This window comes from Mauremys mutica, chromosome 17 (assembly GCF_020497125.1).
Source record: "Mauremys mutica isolate MM-2020 ecotype Southern chromosome 17, ASM2049712v1, whole genome shotgun sequence".
Lineage (NCBI taxonomy): Eukaryota > Metazoa > Chordata > Testudines > Geoemydidae > Mauremys > Mauremys mutica.
In genome coordinates, this window is record NC_059088.1 from 20,512,241 (window position 1) to 20,527,637 (window position 15,397).

The window sequence follows — 15,397 nt, forward strand, 5'->3', positions numbered from 1 at the left end:
CTGACCCCACTGCCCCAGTGAGGTGGTCAGGAGCTCTGTGCTGCAGGAAGCGGGGCTCAGCAGGGGATGCTCTCCCCTGGATGTTAGTGCTGGCCAGTGTGGTGTTCAGGAGCACTATACTGCAGGGAGCAGGATGTAGGGCCCTCTCCCCATGGACTCCAGGATGGCTGTGTACAGATGTGGTCTCCTCACCTCAAAAAAGATATTCTAGCACTAGAAAAGGTTCAGAAAAGGCAACTAAAATGATTAGGGGTTTGGAGAGGGTCCCATACAAGGAAAGATTAAAGAGGCTAGGACTCTTCAGCTTGGAAAAGAGAAGACTAAGGGGGGACATGATAGAGGTATATAAAATCATGAGTGATGTTGAGAAAGTGGATAAGGAAAAGTTATTTACTTATTCCCATAATACAAGAACTAGGGGTCACCACATGAAATTAATAGGCAGGAGGTTTAAAACAAATAAAAGGAAGTTCTTCTTCAGTCAACTTGTGGAACTCCTTACCTGAGGAGGTTGTGAAGGCTAGGACTATAACAATGTTTAAAAGGGGACTGGATAAATTCATGGTGGCTAAGTCCATAAATGGCTATTAGCCAGGATGGGTAAGAATGGTGTCCCTAGCCTCTGTTCGTCAGAGGATGGAGATGGATGGCAGGAGAGAGATCACTTGATCATTGCCTGTTAGGTTCTCTCCCTCTGGGGCACCTGGCATTGGCCACTGTCAGTAGACAGATACTGGGCTAGATGGACCTTTGGTCTGACCCGGTACGGCCGTTCTTATGTTCTCCAATGCCCCCACTGCTGCCGGCGGGTGCCGTGCTGCTCCGGGTTTTGCCTTTTGGCCCTGACGTGGTCCTGATTCACTCTAGGATCCCAGGCGTGGGCAGGGAGGCAGCGCTGGAGGGAGGAGAGCTTTATGGAGCTCCCCAGCAGTGCAGCTTGTACGCCTGGGCCCCCACCCAACCGGGCCGCTCCTCTTTCCCCAGTTCCAGTTCCGCTTCCTACATGCCCTGGCATAAGTGACGGCACGAGGTGCCTGGGCCCGGATGCATCTCCAAATGCCCCAGCGATCACAGCGCCGGCGGTCACACTCGCCTTCCAGACCCATTCACTTGCCCCCGGCGCAATAGGGCTCCTATGGCCTAGCGCTGGTGGGTGCGATGTGTAAGTATCAGCAGCTAAAGGGTTAACCCACTGCAAGCTCTGCCCCTAAGCCTATTGCTGCTGGGGATGGGGCTAGTGTGTCCTGTGCTCCTGCCGCAGCTCAGTGCCGTGGGGCAGTTCCAGTCTCCCTGCATGTAAGGAGGTACCAGGATTCCTCTGCTGCCCCTGGGATGTTAGCTGCAGCATGGCCCAATTGCGTTGATTTTGGAGCCAGAGCACCATGGCTCCTGGGATCACAGCGTGGAGGGACGGAACTCGTGGCCAGAAGTTTTAGGAGTGGAGTGGGCTTTGCTGCGTCTGCTTTCTCTGTCTGACTGGACGGGGGCCGTAGAGGGCAATTCCCCTCCGAGAGCCAGAGCTGGGGTGCTGCCGGGCCGCGGAGAATGAAATTGCAATAGGAGCTTTTGTTGCAGGGAGCGAGTCGTGCATTGAGGGGCGACTATAACGTAAAGAGAGGAGCAAGTGAGTTCTCAGGCGCAGGGCCTGCCTTTCTGTTCTGTGTGTACAGCGCCAGGCACAGCAGGGCCCTGGCCCTTGGTTGGGGCTCCCGGGTGCTACTAATAAATAATAACACGAAGCTCCTCTCACCAGCCTGCTTCTGCCTGATGCTGCTGGACACTTCAGATTCTAACTGGCATTAGCCTCACTTGTCACCTAGGCAGGGGCGGCTCTATAAATTACGGCGCCCCAAGCAGGGCGGCGCGGTACGCCGCCCTTCCCTGGTCCCGCGGCCGGGGCAGAAGCGTCTGCGGCGGGTGCGCTGGTTCGCGGCTCCGGTGGAGCATCCGCAGGCACACCTGCGGGAGCTCCGTCCGAGCCGCGGGACCAGCGCACCCGCCGCAGTCATGGCTGCGGGAGCTCAAGCGGAGCCGCGGGAAGAGGGGACCCTCCGCAGTCATGCCTGCGGCAGGTCCGCTCGTCCCGGGCTCCGGTGGACCTCCCGCAGGCATGACTGCGGAAGGTCCACCGGAGCCAAATGCCGCCCTGCCCCGACAATGCCGCCCCACGCCCCTGCTTGGCGTGCTGGGGTCTGGAGCCGTCTCTGCACCTAGGTGTCCCCATCCCGATGGCACCATCCAGCTAATTTTTTACATTAAAAAAACCAACCCAACGCATGGGCATTTTTTTTTCCGTGAGCCAAACTGTCCATCTCAGCTCAGATGACTAATCCTACACTAATATCCCAGGGCCTTCATCTCACTAGTGACCCTACAATAATACTGCAATACTTGCCTATGAAACTCAAGGGAATTTTTGGAACACTGCACGTAACAGCTCCAGCGCACGCAGGCCCTTGTTCCTTGCAGGGTTCCAATGAATCTTTTCATTTCTATAAGCAGGTATTGAAATATCCCAGGGTCTTCAGCCCACTGGACCCTAGCAGCCCTGCAATCGAATGGCAGAGAGTGCTGTCCCACCCCCACGGGCGACCCTACAATAACAAACCCGTGTGTATAACTTGTGCTTAAGCCCAACAAAGACAAAGGAGTGTACGCAGCTAACTCTCCAGGGTAACCCTTTGTTAACAGAACAGTGCGTGGTGCCCGGTGTACAGAGCCCTACAATCACAAACCACTGTTGGCATTGGAAAAATATCTGTGAAGGAAACAGATTTCAGGGTGTGGCTCCCAGGAAGCTACTGTAAACAACACAGAGAGGAAAGGGTTGAACATTCTCAGATGTGGCAGGTGATAGTGCACCTCTCAGGACTCCGGGGTTCTCTGCCCATCTCCACCACTGGCCTTCGGTAGGCCCTTGGGTAAGTCACCTTCTCTCTGTGCTGCAGTCTTCCTGTCTCTAAAATGAAGCTGTGCTTTGAGATCCGTGGCAGGGCAGCCCCGTAGCGCTAAGCAGCGTGACGTAATCTTGGGCAGATGTTTGTTTCAAGAGCAGCGGAAGGGGAGCCACTGTAATGCTGCTAATTTTTTTACGCCGGTCACAGCTCGAGTTTCTAACTGAGTTTGGGGCCCTGTGGCGCCAGCGCTGCACGGACACAGAGCGAGAGCCAGGAGCTCATGATCTAAACAGATAAGACAGGTGGGAGGAACAGAGAGGGGAAGGAACTTGGCCAAGGTCCCACAGCAGGTCACTGGGGTGCTCCAGCTCAGGGCCTGGCCCTATCCTGCCCCCAGCCGCCCTGCTGTCATGTCGCCTGTGCATTTCCTCCGTTAATTTGGCTGCCTCTCTGAGCACAGCTCTTTATTGGGACTAGCCACCCCCAGGGGACACAGACTTCAAAGGCCAAAGGATTGTGGGTATGTGCTTTCCTGCCCGCCCCGCGGCGTTGTCTCCAAAGCTCTTCTGCTTCGTTGCCCCGTTTGCGTTCCCCACCCCCCGCCGCCAACTAGGTTTATTTCAAATGTTTTCACTTCCCCTCTTTTTTGGCAGTGAAACTGCAGCTTCTCGGCCAGCTCCCGGCTCTTCAGCTCCCAAGCATGTAAGGTACATTCAGTCCCTATGTGACCTCTCCTCCTTCTGCACCGCATGCGCGTCGCAGTGCCAGCCAGAGCCAGCCAGCTGCAAATTGTGTGTAAATGGGACATGCTTGGAAAATGTGAGTCGAGCCTCCCTCCCCCACACCCTCTCCACTTACTGCTCCACAGAAGCGTATAACAGCCTACTACTGCTACCTTTAGTTCAAGTGGCTGTGCTAGTTCAAACCCTGTTGAATTTGTTACGTAAATGCCCCAATCCCTGCTGTGGAAAGGAGCACAGCTTCTCCTCGCTTTACCTCCTTCATCAGCAGCCACCCTCCACCCCAGAGGTGGCTGCATTTCTGGGGCGGGGGACTCCATTTGAGGGGGGTAAACACCCGAGAAGAAGAAGAATTTGGCACAAAGGGCCACATCTAGGAGTGACGGGGTGGAATGAAGCATGAGAGAATTTAAACTGACTGTTCCTCCCCTAGGAAGAGGGGGAGCCCAGGAGAACACACCAAAGGGTACAATCCTTCCTGCCTTTTCCAGTATGATCGTGCAACCCCTGCACACGGGACCAGTGTCTAATCTCAACAAGCCCCAGGTCAATGCAGACACAGGCCATGGACGTCACGGAAGTGACTGCAGATTTACACTCCACTCAGAAGCCACCTAGCGATCCCTGTGGTGCTCTGGAATCCTTCCGTCCAAAAGACGTTGCGGCAGGGTTGTGGAGGAAGGCTCAAGACACAGAATGTGCAAGTTGTGATGGTGTGCAAATGGAACACGCTGGGAAAGTGTGTGTCGAGTCGCCAGTGACCTGGTCCACATAAGAGGATAACAGCCTACTACTGCTGCCAGCAAATGGAGTTCAGCAAATGGGCCCCCGAGTACTGCACTGTTTGAATCTGAGGGTTAGTTTGGGCCCTTTGTAAAAAGAGTATCCATGCGCAGCTCAGAATGGTTATTAGTATTCATTGTCTGTATTTCAGCGATGCCCGCAGGCCCCAGGCAGGATCAGGGCACTAGATGCTGTACGCGTACATACCAGACAGTCTCTGCCTCCAGGCTCACAGTTTAAGGCCGGAGGAGCTACAGCCGTTCACTGTACCGGCAAAGTGCTCACAGCTTCCACTGGCTGTGACAGGCTGACAATTTCCTGCAGTCTCTGGAATGAACATAAGTTCAATCTTATTGAATTCGGTTAATATCTTTGGGATCCATGGCCAGCTCCAGGCACCAGCAGAGGAAGCACGTGCCTGGGGCGGCACATGCAAGGGGCAGCATTCCGGCCATTCTTGGGGTGGCACAGTCCGGGGGGCTTTTTTGTTTTTTGCTTGGGGCGGCAAAAATGGTAGAGCCGGCCCTGTTGGGATCCATTGTATTAAAAATGCAGTTGTGTGTGTGTGTTATTGTGGAATTGTAGGTACAGTATCGTTTCCATAGGAAGGGTAAATAGATCAGCAGGGAGCGATTAGATGAATTCATGCAGGTTGTAACATCTCCAGAGAAGCCACCCCCCTGGAGACGGGTCACATATACTGGTTCAAACTGGATTCTCTAGGGACCAACAGCCGGAGAAAGGGTTTTTGGATAAAGAGCCTTCTCCCTGATCCAGCAAACGGAGAGGACCCCAGGGCCACAGAGGGCCCCAGTCCTTTGGGAAGGGCTGGAAGGACGGGGCCTACCGAGGCCCCGTAAGACGGAGCAGTTATTCAGAGCTGAAGCTGCAATGAACTTGTACCAACAAGAGATGGGTGTCCGAAGGACTCCCACTGCCAGAATCCATGAGAGGGGTGGGAGGATTCCTGGTGAGCTGATTAGCAGGGGTGGAGGTTCCTTAGTTGTTCTGCATGTGTTTAGTCTGTAATGCTTTTACCTTGAGACTAAAGCAGGCGTGTCTAGGAAGTGCTGCGGGGTACCTTATAACGGTAGCAAGGACACCAGGTAATAGTACTGAACAGGCAGGCGGAGAGAGGCCATTTCTCCGAAGAGAAAGCCAGCAGGCACGGCAGGGGACAGTGCAGCCTGGAGGTTAGGGTGACCAGATGTCCCGATTTTATAGGGACAGTGCCAATATTTGGGTTTTTTCCTTATATAGGCTCCTATTACCCCCCACCTTCTGTCCCGATTTTTCACCCTTGGTGTCTGGTCACCCTAGTGGAGGTACCCCAGCCAGAAGGGCTCCACCCAGAAAAGCAGCGCCTGAGGAGCTGGCCTCCTGAGAGAGAACGCGGGGCCTTGCTGGGCCACTGAGGGGAAAGACGGGTGCAGTTGCCCTAAGCCAGCCTCCCTGAGTGAAACCAGCTGAGCCCGCAAAAGCACGGATGTGCCAGTATAACGGCTTCTGTCGCAGATCGTCCCCGTGCCCACAGGGCTGTGCGAACGGTTGCAGGACAGGCCTGGCCTGGGTAAACACAGGTCATGAGTCCAGTCTGTCCCTGCTGGCGGCCAGGCGCTATCCCTTGCTGTTGTTACGATTATCATCACTGTGCACTTTTCACAGCAGCTTTTCATCCATTGATCTCCAAGCTGGTCAGTCTAGTCACCCCTGTTTTACAGATGGAGAAACCGAGGCATAAAGATTTACCCAAGGGCGAAGCTGGGACTAGACCCCAGGTCTCCTGCAGCTCAGCAGGCTCCATGCCTGCCTTAACAGCACCTCCGTCAGCCAAAGGGGAAACCTGTGTTGCTTTCCTTTGCAGTCCAAACGCCACCTGGGCCGAGCGCCGCCGGACGGGCGGCCTGAATGCGGGCAGAGCCGTCGCTGGGGACTCAAACACTGCCCTGGACAAATCTCCCGGCCCCTGGTGCCTAATGAAAAACTAAATGTCCTATCACCAAAGCTCAAAACCTCTATAACCCCCTCCCTCAATGTACCCCATTGCCTCCCCCCCCCAGCCCCCCGTGCTGCAGGGATGGGAATTTGTCACTGATCCCTGGCGCTTTGTAATTATTACATTATAATAGCTTCCCAGCCCCTACCCCAGCTGGCCTCCTGCTGCAAGGGATGGATGGGAAATAGGTCAGGGATAATGTTTGTCTGGGGGGGGGGGGACACAAAGCATTAGGGTGGGGGAAGGGAGGACACAAAGGGTCTCTTCTTCTCGCTTGGGATTATGTTTATTCCCAGGGTCCTTTAACGACAGCACTTGGGCCCTGTGGGATGATCACTGAAAACAGATGGAGCTCTTAGTAGTAGCATTACGGTAGAACCCGGGGGCCCTGACTGAGACTGGGGCTCCACTGTGCTGGGTGTGCATATAGGAAGAGACGGTCCCTGCCCCAGACACGGTGTGTGGAGGGGAACTGAGGCACAGAGAAGGGACACGACTTGCCCAAAGTCGCTCAGCAGCTCAGAGCCTGGCCTAGAGCCCAGGTGGCCTGACTCACCATCTCATGTCACAGCTACAAACTGACGTCTATCGTCTGTCCTGGCCCCAGCTGGGATCAGAGACGCGCAACGACAGCGACTGTTCCCAGGGCACCTCCAGCCTGCCTGGAAGCTCCAGGAGTTGCTCACCAGGGCCCATTCTCTTGATGTTCACTCCCATGCGTGGAGGGGCTTAGAAGTGGGTAGTGGGCGGGCGTGGCGCAGCCAGAGCGGTGCTGGAGCAGCCGGCTGTGGGGACGGCCGGGCTGAGCACCCCACGCCCCAGACAGCTGAATCCCCAGGGAGTGTCCGGACCCAGGCAGCAGGGAAATCCATGTTAAGGGGCCAACCCACATGGGTCACTGAATGGAAGAAAGTGGAGGAAGATTTCAGTGGGCCTCATTCTCCTTTGCCCTGCTCCCCTGATCCTTGTGCCCAATCTTCCATGGCCCTGATCCTCCCTGGCCAGACTGGCACCTTGCACCATCATTTACAGCAGCACGAACCCAAACTGTCGTATTTCACATCCACTTTGCCCTGATGTAAGAGCCACATGGTGACTCCTGGCCAGGGAGTTTGTGGGGTTATCTCACAGCAGCAAGCTGCCGCCTTGCACAGACTGGGCTGTAATTAAGTCCCAACGAGCCATTGTTTGCTGCTGCAGACTGAAGGCCGGGCTCAAATCCCTGCTCGTCTCTGGAGCCAGGCCTCCCTGCATGCAAATAGCAGAGACAACTCTGTGTGCAGAGGCTTTATTTGGAGCGGCCTGCACCAGCCTGAGCTCAGGAATGTGGTCCCTGTTCCTTGCCATCCCAGGAGATCTGGTTCGTGCAGAGCAAAATCCAGACCCAGGCTGAGGTGGGAAAGAATCCAGCATGGAAACAAAGGGGCTTGCTATTTACTGTGTGTATTTTTAGATCTGGCCACTGCAGATGCGCTACTTGAACTAGACACGTTTAGCCTGCACAGGAGGGGCACATTTTTAACAGGGAGGGGAATTAACCACTGGAGCAGCTCACCACAGGCTAATGGAGTCCCCATCACTTGGAGTCTTTGCGTCAAGACTGGTGCTGTTGTGTATTTGGTTGTCATGGTTTTTGTTCCTATGGCAACTGAGTTAGATTATTAGGGGATAGCCCAGCCAGCGTCAGCTGGTCAGGTGAGCTCCGTGTCTGTAAATAAATGGTAGCTTTGTTAGCTGTCTGCTCTCTGGCCTCAAGGGATTTCTTCCTAAACCGGCTGACCCCAAGGATATAACAAGTGGTAACGAGGGTGGGATACCGGTGCTGCCCCAGCAACAGAAGGAAGTAGAAGTCAAGGTAAAGAACAAATAAACAAACAAAAACTGCTTATTGGCACTGACTGTGAAAGTGAAACTAAAATCATGGCCACTCTGACCGGGCCACTGGAACCTTTTGATGAGAATATAATGCAGTGGCATGTGTATACTGAGCGTTTTGAGCTTTTTGTTATTGCAAATGACATTACAGAAGCGAAGAAGGTGCCAATATTCTTAACTGTTGTAGGGGCTAAAACCTACTCCCTGCTACGCAGCTTACTACACCCTGTTAAGCCAGCGACTAAATCTTACAGTGACATTGTGGAAATCCTGGGGTCCCATTTTTCCCCAAAACCAATGGATTAGCTGAAAGATTTGTGCAGACAATGAAACACGCTTTGAAATCAGCAAGGGGACAACACTCCATTCAAAAGCGTCTGGATACCTTCTTACTTGCCTACAGAAACACACCTCATGCTACGAACCAGGCATCCCCGGCCTTTCTAATGATGGGACGGCAGCTGCGCATTTGCTTTGATCTGCTGAAACCTTCTGAACCCCGACAAATTGTGCAACATCAGCAGCAATATCAAGTCATCAGACAGGCACCCAGAGCAAAAGACTGAACCTTTAGCTCGGGACAGCCAGTTCTGGCTCGGAATTATACTTCCGGAGCTAAATGGGTCCCTGCCACGATCATCACTCAAACAGGACCTGTTTCCTACACAGTCCGGACTGCAGAGAATCTTACCTGGCGGCAACATGTAGATCAGCTGTTGCCAGTCCTCAGGACACATCTGCAGTTGAGTGGTCTGACTTCACCTCTTCTGGTAAGACACCGAATCAAGAATCACCTGTTCCTGACTGTTCTCCTCCATTACTGCCGGTGGCTGAGATACCCCTTTGCCCGGCACAAGCTGATACCACCTCCTCACCTGTTTGTGCTGTGAACCCTGAGCCCATTGTCAGGCCTGAGCCCATGGTACTTTCGGGTGCAACAACACCAGAAGTTCGCCATAATCCACCTAGAGACAGAAGATCTCCTCAATGGCTGGATCTTTAGCAAGGGCGAACCCACGGTTATGGGGCAAAATAATCCCCAGGGTTTAGCCGGGAATGGAGGCAGTTTACCCTCCTTCTCTAGTCTAGTGTGTGTTTTATTTAGGGGATGTTCTTATTAAGGGGGGAGGAATATGTTGTGTATTTGGTTGTCATGGTTTTTGTTCCTATGGCAACTGAGTTAGATTATTAGGGAATAGCCCAGCCAGCTTCAGATGGTCAGGTGAGCTCCGTGTCTGTAAATAAATGGTAGCTTTGTTAGCTGTCTGCTCTCTGGCCTCAAGTGATTTCTTCCTAAACCAGCTGCCCCCAAGGAATATAACAGGTGCTTTCCCAGAAGATACACTCTAGCTCATCCACCAGATATGGGCTGGATGGAGGAATCATTGGGTGAGGTTCTCTGGCCTGGGGTTATGCAAGAGGTCAGACTAGATCTCAATGGTCCCTTCTGGCCTGAGCTCTATGAATAATCCCTAGAGAATCATTGATTTGGCAGATTTCTCCTCTTTCTCGGCTTGCAAATTGTCTGTGATCAGTCCCTGATTTCCTACAATTCATTGGTTGTTCCCTGAAGGCTCTCACGTCACTAATGCTTGGTTCATTGTTCTTTCAGCACAGTGGTTACAAATATTCCATCTCCAAAGTGCCAGCTGTGTCCATTTTATTTTGACTAGACACTCAGGTCACATGGTATCATTTCCAAAATCCAATTTCCAGCGTTCTTATGGGATACTAATTAAGTGTGCGTCATGTATACCCCCATCTTCTGGGCCACATAAGAGGATAACAGCCTACCGTTGGTGCTAGTTGATGGAGTTGCTCCATTAGCTCAAGAGTTAGAGGCTCCTCTGGCGCTCTTTGTAATGAAGGCCACATGATCAGTTCTCTGCGATGCCTCAAGGCGGAGTGGGGTCAGCTGTTGCTCAGCGAACAGTTCAGAATTGGCTCTCTGCAAATGCTCTCTGATGGTTGCTTAAAAACTGCTGGAATATTGATGGGTGGGACTGGAGCACCGCTGGGCACTGACATAGCCAGCACCAGTGAGCTCGGCCCACATTCCCAAGGACTCAGCACCTGCATCCAGAGCTAGATTGTCAGGAGAGTCATGCACCCAGCATGGTGAGTGCTTGGAAAAATCAGGCCCCTAATGGTCTTTGGCCTGGGCCATGCAGGAGGTAAGACTAGAGGCTGCTATGGTCCTTTCTGGCTTTAAAATCTATGAATCACAGGGAGGAGTGTGTGTGTGTGTGTTCAATTAGAGGGAACTGTGTTCTCCTCCCCAGGCACACTGATCCCCATGGGGTCCAGGCTGGAGGGTCTGACTGAAGGAGCGGGGTCATGTTCAGGCCTGCCCAAAGTCTGTTTCAGTCAAACCCATCGGTTGTTCCACTGCCAGCATCCCAGTGCCCACGTCCTTTAGAAACCAACGTCTTTACCTCCCAGGTGACTGTATCCATCCAGGTGCTGGCACCAGCCACCGGGCAGCTCCCCGCAGTGGGAGCATCAGCCCAGAGCAGTGACGTAGGTGTCACAAAGCCACAGCCCTTCCTTTGGGGGGGCAGGGGGCAGCTTGGGGAGTGGTGAGGCACAAGGAAAGCAGGGCAAAGGAACTTTACCTGCTGCCAGACGTAGAGAGTAATTTTGCTTGCTAATTAATTAACTGGCACACGGCACTTCCCCACTGATGGGAAAACAGCCCCTGAGACCAGAGCTGCCCTGGAAAGGTTCCTCGGCTCGCCCAGATCTTGCTCATACTCCACTAGCAGTGCTGCCCTGGGATGCAGAGGAGAGATGCAGTGGCAGAGGATGCTCTGAGGATGCAGGGCAGCCTGGGCCTGGGGGTGGGGTAGGGGTGCCCTGTGGTGTCATGCTCAGCAGGACATGCTACTGCTGCCACCAAGAAATAGCCGGGTGCTCGAATCGTGCCTCCAGCAGCCCCAATGTGCAAGGAGTCTGTGGTCTGGCCACGCCCACATGCCAGCAGGCCACACCTCTTTGGAGATGTGAAGCATGATAGCTGGGGCTCTGCTAGCACTGAGCAGGGGTGCTGGGTGGGTATTCTGGCCTGCTCTTGAGTGGGTGTGTGGGAATGCCTGTGCACTGTCTCTCCTAAAACACCTGCCAGCCTTGCTACAGATACAAACTGAACCCACCACTGAAATGCAGCCACCTCTGGGACAGAACATGGCAGCAGTTCAGCAGCCACACGGCAGCAGGGTAGGGCCTGAGGGAGAATCCTGCATGCAGCTGAACCTGGAAGAAGGGGTTTAGTCTGACTTGTCCAGAGACCAGGGTTAATCTCTGTGCTCCAGCCACAAATACCCATGGGATTAGTAATGACAAGCGGTCCCAGTCTGTGCTTTCCCTTTTATTCGAGGGGCAGTGAGCACCTCATCAGTGCAACCTAATGAGCCCCCCTCGCCCCTCCCTGCAGTGATGCACCCCCAGCTGAGCCCCCCACACCTTTCCATGAAATGCAGCTCATCACACCCTGCAGCTGGCAAATTGGAGGCATCAGTCATCATGGAGGAGAAGAGATCATAAGCTTCCTGCAACCCCTGAGTTTTCCTTGCAGGTCTCCCAGCCTGGTCCTAGCCAGCTTTGACCCAGCTTTGCTTTGGAGAATCAGGGAACTCCTGGCCCAAACAGGGCACAACTGATCCCTGACAGGAGAATCCTAAGGGCCAATCTTCCCTTGCAGCACAGCACGATCCCAGCATTCTGGGGTTCTCACGGGGCTGGCCCTGCAGGCTCAGACTCTTGTCTGAAGCCGCAGAAGAGCCCAGCTGGAGTGAGCAGGCAGAAAATACGGCCCCTCGTTTAGCATCAGGCTGAGGGCAGCCTGAGCTGAGTCGCTGTGCTGAGCTCAGCTAGCGATTCCGGGGCCGGCAAGGCAGAATGAAATCCCGCACTGTGCCCATTGTGCCAGCGTTCCCTCTGGTACAGGGACATCTAGTGGCAGGGCCAGGCAGTGGCTAACGTTCGAGGAAGAAGGGATTTGGGGTGAAAACTGGAACTGGTTGACTGTACTTGTTTTGGTCTGAACAAAGCCATATTCTGAAAGTTTTCCGTAGCCTACAGCAGTTGGGTAGCATCCCTTTACAGAGGCTGGGAATTCTCTAGCGAGCAGCCTGCCTGGCTGCTATTGCAGAAGCCACTGAGCAGCAGTGTATCCATATGCTAGGCCTTGTGGGTTTATATACGGCTAGTAAACACGGTTATTCGGAAGCCAGCTGTGTTCATGTCATCTGGATTCTTATTATCGTGTAAAGAGCAAAGACACAGCATTTGCAATAGACATTCCCCTCCACTGCACCCCACCCCCAATTTTTCATTTTTTGTTCCACTTTCAGTTTCTGGGCTGATTTATTTGTGTTTGGTTTTTCGTCAGCAATGTTCACTATTTGGTCTAATCACCTGGGGGGAGGTTTCCACCCTGCTCCACTCGAACGACATTGGATTCTGAAAATGGAAAGTGTTCTTGGAGTGAAAAGCACCGACTCGGGGAACAAAAACAACCACCAAGAATTTGATTTTTAAAAATCCGTCGGAAATTTGAAAGAGGCAAAATTGGTTCAGGTCAGTTCCAAAACCAAGAGGAGGAAAATGCAGTCATGATTTTTGAAATGTCTACAACCTTTTAAGGCTGTTTTGAGCAGCTCAATCTATTTATTGTTATTATTAAGGACACCACGGTGCTAGGCAGTGTAAAAAGTCCGCCCCTGCCCCAAAGCGCTTGCATGCTAATGGTATGGATGCCCGTCCAGGTACTCACAGATATTTAGGTGCCTAACTCCCATTGGTCTCAATGGGGGGTAGGCACCTAAATACCTGTGCCTTTTAATAATCCTTTTGGTGGACAAACTGCTGCTGGAGTAGAATCCTTCCTTTTATATTGAGAATTTGTATAGACGCCTCAATCCAGAGCAGACCACCACTGTGCTAGGATCTGTACGCACACAGAACCAAAAGACAGTCTCTGCCCCGTGATGTGTCATAGTGCAGTGGCTGTATCATAGGTATTAAAGCTGGGATCTGCTTCTCTTTCTTCTTCTTCTTCCTTTCTGTCACTTTTCCGGTGGGGGTCACAGCAGCAGCATGGAAAGTAGGGAGGACCAGATCTCCTTTTCCTCTGCAACATGTTCCAGCTCCTCCTGGGGGATTCACCAGCACCTAAGGATTCACCTAGGGAGGCATCCTTATCAGGTGCCCAAACCACCTCAATTGGTTCCTCTTGATCTGGAGGAGTAGTGGTTCTATTCTGAGGCCCTCCTGAATAGCCGATCTCCTCACCCTATCTCAGCGAGTAAGCCCAGCCACCCTGCAGAGAAACGTCATTTCCGCTGCTTGTACCCGCAATCTTGTCCTTTCGGTCATTACCCAAAGTTCATGACCATAGGTGAGGATGGGGACGTAAAGTGACCTGCAAACTGAGAGTTTTGTCCGAGAACTCAGCTTCCGCTTCACCACCACAGATCTGTACAGCACCCACATCACCGCCACACCAATCCGCCGATAGAAGGGGGTGGAGTCAAGTCAGGCCACCTATGTAGCCTGGCTTTGCCCCGCCTGAAAATGAGATGGGGATCCATCTTGTGGGCTCACTATCCGAGAGGCAAAGGGTAGGGGTCGGGTGCGATGCCAGAATGGCCGCAGGAGCGACAGAGCATGACAGACTGGCCCTCCACAATGGAAACTAAAGCTGGGATCGTTAGTAAAATATTGCAGAGCCTGGGGGGGGGAGTTGGACAAATTTCTGCCACATTTGTCCTGCATGTGAAAAAAACCCACTAAGATTTGTGACATTTTTTCATCGTTTTTCACTGAAATCATCCCCCTCCAAAATTGTTGTTTTGTTAGTTTCCATCACAAACCTTTTTCGTTTGATTTGTTGTCATGCCGATGCCTTTCTGGAAGAGACGCTTTAGCCAAACACAGTTTATAGGGCTCTAATCAGGGGAATCTGGGTGAAATACAGTGGCCTGTGATATACAGAAGGTCAGACCAGATGGTCTAATGGCCTCTTCTGGTCTTAAAACTCAGTGTATGGATTATTTCTAATTGTCTCCAAATACATTTATGATTGGCCACTTGGCATCACATGGTATTTTCTAAAAAAAGCTGGACTGCTCCAGAAATGGAGGGGATGTCTGGAGAAATCACAGTTTTGGATCATGCATGTTATTGGCTTTGGGCAGAAGCAGGGGTTTATCCTAGCATGCTGCACAGGGCAAATTATACCCTACATTGGGCAATATCTGATCTAACGTTATCCCCACCATATAGATATTCATGACCAAAGTGGCTAGCCAGTACACATGCAGGGGAACCCAGATCTGGTGGTTAAATACACGGACTGCATTGTGAAAAACGATTACTGTCCTTCACCCGGACTGACCCAGAGAGTCCCCATTTTTGGCTGTTTTTTTCCCACTTGGCTCACACAGAACAGATCCGTTCCAGCAGTGACTCCATTGCTGGATGCTGAGGAAGTGGAATTTGGAAGCTTTTTCCAGGGCGTCTCTCTGTCTCATCCCTTTTCTAATCACTCTTCCAGGCGTGGAGTGTTAAAAGCCAGGTTCCTAGAACCGAGGACTGGAGTGCCTGATGCGAGATCTATGCAGCCTCCCCGCTATCTCTCAAGCACTCTCGGCATCCGAGTGCCTGTAGCTACAGTGCAGATGCTACCGCAGTTCAGTGCCACGTATCTCTCTTGCTCAGATTAAAAGCTCTTCTCTGTGGTGTTACTGGGAACTCTGCACTTAGCCACGCAGGCCCCAAGTCAGTAAAACATTTAAGCGCAGGTTTAAGTGGTTTGCAGAATAGGAGGCTGAGATGTTCCTCCTTTTTTCTCTGGCCATTTTACCAGGAAGATGTTAATTTCTCACTGGTTTGAGGTGCATCCATTTTTGGGTACCCCCCCATGGCTCCGGTTTCCATGGGTGCTGCAGGGCAGCCAAGACGACAGCTGGAGCAGGTGTCAGCAGCATCACTAGAATTCAGACCCTGGGTATCTCAAACTGGAGGCGCTCATAACTAGGGACCATTTTTTGACAAAATGAGTCCCATTGCGATGAGACACCTGTTCTCCAAGGCATGGTCTGCTC